We start from the raw sequence: 9,192 nt of genomic DNA on the forward strand, positions 1-9,192 counted from the left end.
TTCGTTGTATATATGGCTTTTGTTGGCACTTAACAGCCTTTAACTTTCACAGTGATGCATTCCTTTTCCTCGTTCGTCCTCTGAGCGTAGTTTGGCGCGCAAGCGGAGCTCATCCGCAGTTGAAGCGGTACTTACATAATGTGAGCGCTAGCAGCATCGGAGTGGCCGCTGCTGCGGGTTTGTCAAGCGGCTGATCGCAAGACAAAGCTTGCTGAAACATGACACCTGGCTGCGGATTTTTGGTGTGGAGCTGCTGCTTTGTGATTATGTTGCGTACAATTATTTTGAACTAATATCCGATTTTCAGCACCTAATGAACGGCGCGACCGCTAGGCTGACTGGTCACAATTTGACGCATTATAACGTGTTAGCAACCTAATTATTCCACTTTTTTAAATGCAGAATGGTAGATGACGTCCTTCACTTCAATCAGAGGGATTTTTAAAAAAAATTAGAAATGGCCTTTTTGAGAAAATATTAATGCGAACTAACAGGCAATAATGCCAAGGAAAGTATAGGAGATGTTATTCGTAATAATTGGAATATAAATGTGAAGAAAGCAAAGTGGACGAAAAGATAACTTGCCGCCGGCAGGGACCGAACCTGCGACCTTCGAATAACGCGTTCGATGCTCTAACACTGAGCTACGGCCGCGGTCATCCCCCCGTAGTTCCTTTCTTTACTTTACTTTCTTCACATTTATATTCCAATTATTACGAATAACATCTCGTATACTTTCCTGGCATTATTGTCTGTTAGTTCTCATTAATATTGTGTCTATCAAAGAAAAACGAGCCTTAAAGTTATCTTCTTTCCTTCTTTTGAGACAAGTATTTTCAAACTTCGGCGTTTGTTTTTTTTTTGTAAAACACGTTTCAGCCCAATTATCGAGTGAAACGGAGCGCGATAAAACCAGAGAAATTATTTTAACAGAGAGCGTAAATATTCAAAGTTTAATAAGTACCTATTTTTTATTGTCCTCACGTTAAGCTGTTTGCCGCAATAAATTCCAGAAATACAGGTATTTTTTGCGATTTGCCATGTTGTGATTTTTTTCGTCAAAAGTGCTTCGACAAGCAAGAAAAATAATAAACTCATAAACTCATGTTCTTTGAGGGGAATAAATATTGCGACAAAGAAGTGCACCATTTTTCCTTAGGTGCACTCAAAATTGAGAAATCGCGAAATTGGCAGAGACTGCTTTTTGTGGCCAGAATTTACATATTTTTTTTTCAGGAGAACAAAATCTTTCTCGCAAAACTAACTCGAAATCATTGTTCTGCGTCTAATGACTAGGCCTACAGCAAATTTCATCAAAATCGGGAATGGTGACTGGGACCTCGTGTTCGATCTTATTGGACACAACCAGCTTTGGGAGCCGCCATATTTAAAGTTTCCCTGTTATCTACTAGCTGCGAATTCACTGCTGTGGTTTATATAGAAAAGTACACATGTACCATGCAGCACCGGCCTCATCCTCTGGAGGGCCGTCTGCTTATTCATCAAGGCCACGCATCTATGTTTTAACTGATAACGCCTTTACAATTCTGCATGCTGGCGAACTGAGAGGGGGGCGTGCTCACTGGCGTGATGCAGTTGCTGTCGAAGGGTTCACGCTCGGGCGGCAGGCGAGCGCCTCGCTCCACGAGTTTTGCACGGAGCTGCGCCCATCTGCTGGGCGGACTGTTCTGATACCTTGGCGCCCTTGAAGCGACGGGAGCGCTGCTGGTTCATCTTTGCCCTTGGTGCCTGCGTAGAAACGGTATTGTTAACGAAGAGCTTGCGGAATATCACATGTCACTGATGCGACGATTAGGCCGGCAGTTGCAGTGTGCAGTCTTACCACACCGTCCACGCCATGTAGACAAGTTTCCTGGCCGAACGATGGCGAAGAATGCGGTCGAGGTACTCGAACATCGCTTTGAGCCTGTCGTCGTTGTTTTTCGGAGCCGGCCTACCGAACAGAAAAAAATAAGGGAAACCAACATAACTAAGTTATTCTGGACAGTGTCCAATCAATGAGCAAGCTCAAGTATTCCATCGTTTCGCTGAAGGTATTCATAGTTCCATACCTCCCAGTACTCCTTCGACAAAGCATCCATTTTCGCTATTTCAAATTGACGTCGTAAATTGAGGTGCCTGAACAATTTCATTTCGAGTATACAGGAGTCTAAAAGGTTCTTTGCGGCACTAAAATTATTCTATTTTACGTTTATCAGCGAGTGAGTTCGACGACCGGATTTCCTACGAGTGACGCGAAGCGCACTCATGCCGTTAATATTCGCCACTGATCAAGAAAACATTTTTAGGAAAACGAGTCGTCAGCGCTTACACAATAGGCTACACGATGCAACAAGTCCATAAGTGCTAAAAGGAGCACCGCTATTTGTAATTTGACGCGCAGTTCACGTGGGTAAACATGTGAAGGTGGTGGTATGAAGAGTTGCGGGAAAAAAAACATACAAATCAATACGAGTCGCTTGTTTTCTACTCATACAAACTGAACGTCAAACAGCAAAAGGGCAATTTTGATGAAGAATAAATGGTTAGAACTAGTGAATAAAGCGATATCAGCTTTTCCTCCGAGTTCATTCGTTTGAACATACAAGAGATAGTTTGCCAGTAGGAATGCCGTGCAATACTTGATGGCGCCGTAAGTACGAAACCACATTTCTTCAATTTTTTGTACCGAATTCCCATATTGAGAATCTCCTTCATAGACTGTCAAGTTTGTTTCCTTAAACAGAATAAATTTCCTTCAAATCGGTCCGTCGTTTGCCTCACTAAAGCAGTTCAGTGTTTACGCACATATGCATAGCGAAATCGCAATTGACTACGCGCTAAATGTTTGCACTTAGGAAGTTATACATTCAGTGGCAACAGCATAACCTCTTCCAGTGCTGTGACTTGCCTTTTCTCTGGATGCGAGCACATGTGGACGATGCTGTTCATGTCAACATACAGGCAGTCGAACTCTACATAATTCGGGTTCAGCTTGGTTGTGTCCACGGGAACCACCTCACCATCAACAATGGTTGGCTGGAAATCGGTGAAACAAAGCAAGTATACGTCATGCGTGACTTTAATGGTTAAGGAGCGAGATTGTAAAATTCGTTTGAACGTGCCTACACGTGCAATGGATGCCAACGTTTTGAACTGATAACTGTTGCCACACAGCAGTCCACCCAAACGAGTCGGTCCTTCTGACAAGTTAGTTTCTCGCTAGGCCTCACAAGCATCTCCTTCCCGCCGCCCTATGTTCCCAGCCACTGTTCTCGACCAAGCCATCATGCCGCAGTTTGACCTACTTCACATTTTTCTACGGTCGTTGTCATCCTCCATCAATGTCATGCCGTACTCATCTTCTTATCATGCCGTACTCATCTTCTTATCTTCGTGATACGTGTCATGCTTGGCGGATTTGTCATCGGCCGACGCCACTAATGACAAAGTAACCACCTTAGCCTCGCCGGACTGCGGCCTACGGCGGGAGGATCATAACTAGGCTGTGCCCTATGCGCCGTGTATAGTGAAAATATAAAGGCTACAGTATACAGTTAAGTGAAGATATAAAAGCTACACTACATTTAAAAGACTACAAGTAACGTCCCATCCACCTTCCTTGGCTTTATTGTCTGTTAATTTCATCACGTTGTGCCTAAGAAAGAACACAATCTCTTGATCCATTCCCTTTCTTTCGTTTAAAGGCAAGCAGGTGTTTTTTTAAAGGGACCCTAAAGCAGTTTTGACAATTTTGTATGAACGCATTGGGCTGGTAAAGCAGGTCCCAAGAATCATTTTCAGACCGAAGTTAAGGTCTCTGCGTCAACTGTTTGATTTATTACAATACTTTTAAAGTACACGGCCGGTGCCTCGCTTAATTCCTGGTGCGAATGATTTGATGATGCTGTAGCCTAAACGCTGGCAAGATTTCAATATCCGTTTCAGGGTCCCTTTAACGTATCCGTTCTCAGAAGGATGTTCGCATAATATCTGCTTGTATTGAGAAAGCGAAACGAAAACTATCAATAAAATGTTTACCTTCTCCTCGACGCAGCGGGCGACAATGGACGGGTATTTTTTGCTGATCCACGAAAAGAATCCTGGGATTCCCATCTGCAAACGGTATACAACGAAATAAAGCAGACCTCGCGCGATGTCGCAAAGCGGCGAGAACTGGTGCGATGCTCGTATCATAATACCGTAGTGGGTATTTTGCTAGTGTACTTTTATTAGTAGCCACAAGAGAGCTTATAACGGGCTCAAGAAATGCCGCTCTTCCAGCTTTCGTTGTGACTGTGCTGCGCTTTCCGCGCAGGCCTGGCGCTTTTTGGCGCTTTTGTTTTAATTTTGCTATGCCGTCAAACACAAAGCGATATTAGAAAGGCTGCCAGCCAGTCACCCATCAGTGTTTGGACTGACGCAAACAATGATGGGTAATGTTTTAGGGAAACAATGACGAGCGATGTTTAAGGGAAACCAGAGTGTTGCCCTAAAATTAAAATGCTGCATTTATGAGACTTGAGTGCGTGGGTTGACAGCAGCGACGTAAATAGCATTTATAATGTGGTCCCTCTACGTGAGCTTACGTCAAACGGATCACTGTATTTACGTAGCTACTGGGCCAGCCTGAGCTAGATAGGGCCCATTTTGATGTCATAAGCGTTTCGCGTTCGGCAAGCGTATGTGCAGTAACGGACAAATTAAACGCACATAAACCACAATGTATAAGTGGTTTCGCGAGTGATAATCCGGAAGAACATGTCCGATCACTAATTATGTGGTTGTCAGTCGTGGTTTTGGACTTAAATAAGCGCGCAAGTTGAAATCGTGCTAACTGGCTCGCATTTAAAAGGGCGCGCGTGAATAGATAACCACGCAGGTGAGAAGGCCGCCCCAGGGAAATTATGAGCTGACCCTGTCGCACCACCCAGTTCTTCTTGGAGCACAAGAAAGCCGACGATATAGTTAGTTTCTCCAAGGGAGCCCGTGTCGCAATCATGGGCTTCTCTCATTGTAGCTATGTATACTTGCCGCCAATCCGGAAAAGAAATCCTGTTGCACGTTTTTGCGGTTATACCGATGTGTGTGGTGCATGCTGAAACGATGATGACGCACCGGTTATGAACCGCCAAAACTTTGTTCTTTTATATTCACGACGATTTACCGTTCTTCCATCAACGGCTGACCGAGCTGCACTCGTGTCGCGTGTCATTTTGTAATGACAACGGATTTGACGTTCACCACTGCGCCAACAAATGCCGGTTTTGTATGGTATATATTCATGAACTCGAATAATCGTTTACTCACTGTCGCTTGACTTGTTTCCGCTTCGGATTTTTGTGAAGCCCAGTGCTCGCTCCAAACCGCCAGCCGCTGCCACGCTGCCGCTTCTTTTCTTCTTCTCGTTCGAAGCCAGGGACGCAATGCCGCACGAGCTGCACGAAAGCTTGGCAAAGAGGCGGTGCTCACAAAATTCGATATAAGGAAGAACACACTGCTAGACAAGAACTTCGGACTCAATTTTATACACTTTCTAAGGGCACATTATGTAATGGGTACCTCCCGCATTGGAAGCGGACGCTCAACCATGTAGCCACCGCTGCGGTGGCTTCATGGCTGAGCGTCCGCTTCCAATGCGGGAGGTACCGGGTTCGATTCCCAGTGCCGACCGGGAACCCACCGGTTTTTCTAAAGGGGTAGAGGAGTACACCTACCTGGCGCTCGGTTGTTAATGGGTACTCATCTCGAAAGGTGGCCCCATAAGGTTCTGCAAAGACCCCTGGGCGCACCTTAACCCACCACAGCTTTGGTGAAATAGTTGAGCATCCGCCTCTGCTGTGGGAGGCAGAGAATTGCTGCCGCCGGGTACCTACCGGTAAAATAGGGACAAGCGCACTTCCGGCCTGGTGCTCGGCAGAACGAAGTTCAAAGTCGCTTGGGAGGGCACCCACCCTGTGGGAAATTGGCGGCATGGGACCGCCAGACCTAAAAATAAGGTCACCCTCTTGACCGCAGCGGTGGCTACATGGTTGAGCGTCCGCTTCCAATGCGGGAGGTGCCGGGTTCGATTCCCAGTGCCGACCGGGAACCCACCGGTTTTTCCTAATGGGTAGAGGAGTACACCTACCTGGCGCTCGGTTGTTAATGGGTACTCATCTCGAAAGGTGGCCCCATAAGGTTCTGCAAAGACCCCTGGGCGCACCTTAACCTACCACAGCTTTGGTGAAATAGTTGAGCATCCGCCTCTGCTGTGGGAGGCAGAGAATTGCTGCCGCCGGGTACCTACCGGTAAAATAGGGACAAGCGCACTTCCGGCCTGGTGCTCTGCAGAACGAAGTTCAAAGTCGCTTGGGAGGGCACCCACCCTGTGGGAAATTGGCGGCATGGGACCGCCAGACCTAAAAATAAGGTCACCCTCTTTTTAACCGCAGCGGTGGCTACATGGTTGAGCGTCCGCTTCCAATGCGGGAGGTGCCGGGTTCGATTCCCAGTGCCGACCGGGAACCCACCGGTTTTTCTAAAGGGGTAGAGGAGTACACCTACCTGGCGCTCGGTTGTTAATGGGTACTCATCTCGAAAGGTGGCCCCATAAGGTTCTGCAAAGACCCCTGGGCGCACCTTAACCCACCACAGCCTGGTGAAATAGTTGAGCATCCGCCTCTGCTGTGGGAGGCAGAGAATTGCTGCCGCCCGGGTACCTATCGGTAAAATAGGGACAAGCGCACTTCCGGCCTGGTGCTCGGCAGAACGAAGTTCAAAGTCGCTTGGGAGGGCACCCACCCTGTGGGAAATTGGCGGCATGGGACCGCCAGACCTAAAAATAAAGTCACCCTCTCTTTTTTTGTCGAGTCAGGGGAATCGATGGCGTTCTTTCATAAACAAGTGAAAATGGGGCCTCCTGCGTTCCGGCTCCAACTATGGCCCTGAGTTCTTGGCGTACGTACTCAGATGGCATGCTGCCCCCGACTCGAGGCCATGTAGCCACCGCAGTGGTGGCTACATGGTTGAGCGTCCGCTTCCAATGCGGGAGGTACCGGGTTCGATTCCCAGTGCCGACCGGGAACCCACCGGTTTTTCATAATGGGTAGGGGAGTACACCGACCTGGCGCTCGGTTGTTTCTGGGTACTCATCTCGAAAGGTGGCCCCATAAGGTTCTGCAAAGACCCCTGGGCGCACCTTAACCCACCACAGCCTTGGTGAAATAGTTGAGCATCCGCCTCTGCTGTGGGAGGCAGAGAATTGCTGCCGCCGGGTACCTACCGGTAAAATAGGGACAAGCGCACTTCCGGCCTGGTGCTCGGCAGAACGAAGTTCAAAGTCGCTTGGGAGGGCACCCACCCCGTGGGAAATTGGCGGCATGGGACCGCCAGACCTAAAAATAAGGTCACCCTCTTTGACCGCAGCGGTGGCTACATGGTTGAGCGTCCGCTTCCAATGCGGGAGGTACAGGGTTCGATTCCCAGTGCCGACCGGGAACCCACCGGTTTTTCTAAAGGGGTAGAGGAGTACACCTACCTGGCGCTCGGTTGTTAATGGGTACTCATCTCGAAAGGTGGCCCCATAAGGTTCTGCAAAGACCCCTGGGCGCACCTTGACCCACCACAGCCTTGGTGAAATAGTTGAGCATCCGCCTCTGCTGTGGGAGGCAGAGAATTGCTGCCGCCGGGTACCTACCGGTAAAATAGGGACAAGCGCACTTCTGGCCTGGTGCTCGGCAGAAGAACGAAGTTCAAAGTCGCTTGGGAGGGCACCCACCCTGTGGAAATTGGCGGCATGGGACCGCCAGACCTAAAAATAAGGTCACCCTCTTTTTTTTTTTGTCGAGTCAGGGGGAATCGATGGCGTTCGTTCATAAACAAGTGAAAATGGGGCCTCCTGCGTTCCGGCTCCAACTATGGCCCTGAGTTCTTGGCGTACGTACTCAGATGGCATGCTGCCCCCCGACTCGACTCCTGTCAGACGCGAACTCGTGTAGGGAGTGCTGTTCAAAGTTGAACTGGAGCGAAGCGTCCAGACCAAATGCGGACGATGAGGACGCGGGTGCGGCACCGTACGCACTCCAAAACCTAAGGGTTGAGGCTGCGGCTGTTGCGGAGCTGCGGTGTCCGCGGAGAATTCACCCACCCGCTGGTACAGACATGGCCCTCTGCAGTCGACCGTGCTGGGGAGGAGGGGGACCGGGATAGCCCCCCCCCTGATAGTTGGAGCAAAAGGAAACTGCTCCCCGAAGGGCGGCTGGTTCCGAGCGAGGCCCGCTCCGGGACTGACCACAAGTTACAAGTTACACACAAGTTATAAGGAATGTTAAGCAAGCCAGCAACGGCGCCAGTATTCTGTACTGCGACAAGCAGCTCGTAAGCGTGCCAAAGCTTCCCAACGAATCTGCGCTCGACGAGAAACCCGTGGCCTTCGCGATAGCGGTAACAACGACTTCTTTGAACGCCAACAGAAGGTGTTTTTACCAAAGCACTCCTATCACCAATCCGACTCGCTGCATACGTTAAGACAGCACTGAAAACAATGCTAAGCCCAGTGGACAAAGGTCGCACTCTCGAACATCGTGCCATGATCATCATCGTTGCCGTGGCGGTTCTTGGTTCCCAACGAATCAATCAGCGAAAAGACAGTGCAGGCCGCCAGGCTGCCCAGCTTCTAGAGAACACATCAGTAATGGCGAAGATCCATGTCTGTCTTCGTCTCATCCCCCCTCGACACCGCAAGGCGATGTTCTGCCAGTTTAGTCACGTAAGCGACCTCGACCAGCCTGTAAATGTTTGGTATGTGCCAGCACAACCTTGAAGGCGTGCGCTGCACCAATCACACGAGGCTGTCAGGACATCCTCCGATAGGAATCGCTCGCGATCCGAAGTGTTCGGTGTGGCTGAGATAATATAAAGTGTACTCATTATGTATGACGTCGGTGCGGCTGAGTAAAGCGAACTACTATGGTTTACTAACGAGTACACTATTCACGATCAAACTTTCAAGTTAACTTGCCTCCATCTACTCTACACGCTCACACCGAAAGATAAATTAGCTAGAGTGCGACGATGTCCAATGGCGGCAACAAGGCAGGCGATGAGTCATTCGCTCACACCGATGCGAGCCCACTCGCAGGCGTCGCTCTCATAAAAAGCGAATGCAACGGCAGCAAAACATGGGCACCGCGACGTACGCTGTGCGGCGAT

At 49.0% G+C, this 9,192-nt stretch overlaps 1 long non-coding RNA gene across 1 annotated transcript; it reads right to left on the minus strand.

The window, feature by feature from the left end:
• Positions 1-2,912: 2,912 nt before the first annotated feature.
• LOC119376680 (uncharacterized) lies at positions 2,913-5,533 on the minus strand. The gene is made up of 3 exons (XR_005180631.2): positions 5,311-5,533; positions 4,042-4,116; positions 2,913-3,039 (listed from the first exon to the last, which is right to left on the minus strand). It is a non-coding gene; the product is annotated as an uncharacterized LOC119376680 (long non-coding RNA).
• Between the last annotated feature and the right edge of the window lie 3,659 nt (positions 5,534-9,192).

This window comes from Rhipicephalus sanguineus, unplaced genomic scaffold (genome assembly GCF_013339695.2).
Source record: "Rhipicephalus sanguineus isolate Rsan-2018 unplaced genomic scaffold, BIME_Rsan_1.4 Seq1884, whole genome shotgun sequence".
NCBI classification, from domain to species: domain Eukaryota; kingdom Metazoa; phylum Arthropoda; class Arachnida; order Ixodida; family Ixodidae; genus Rhipicephalus; species Rhipicephalus sanguineus.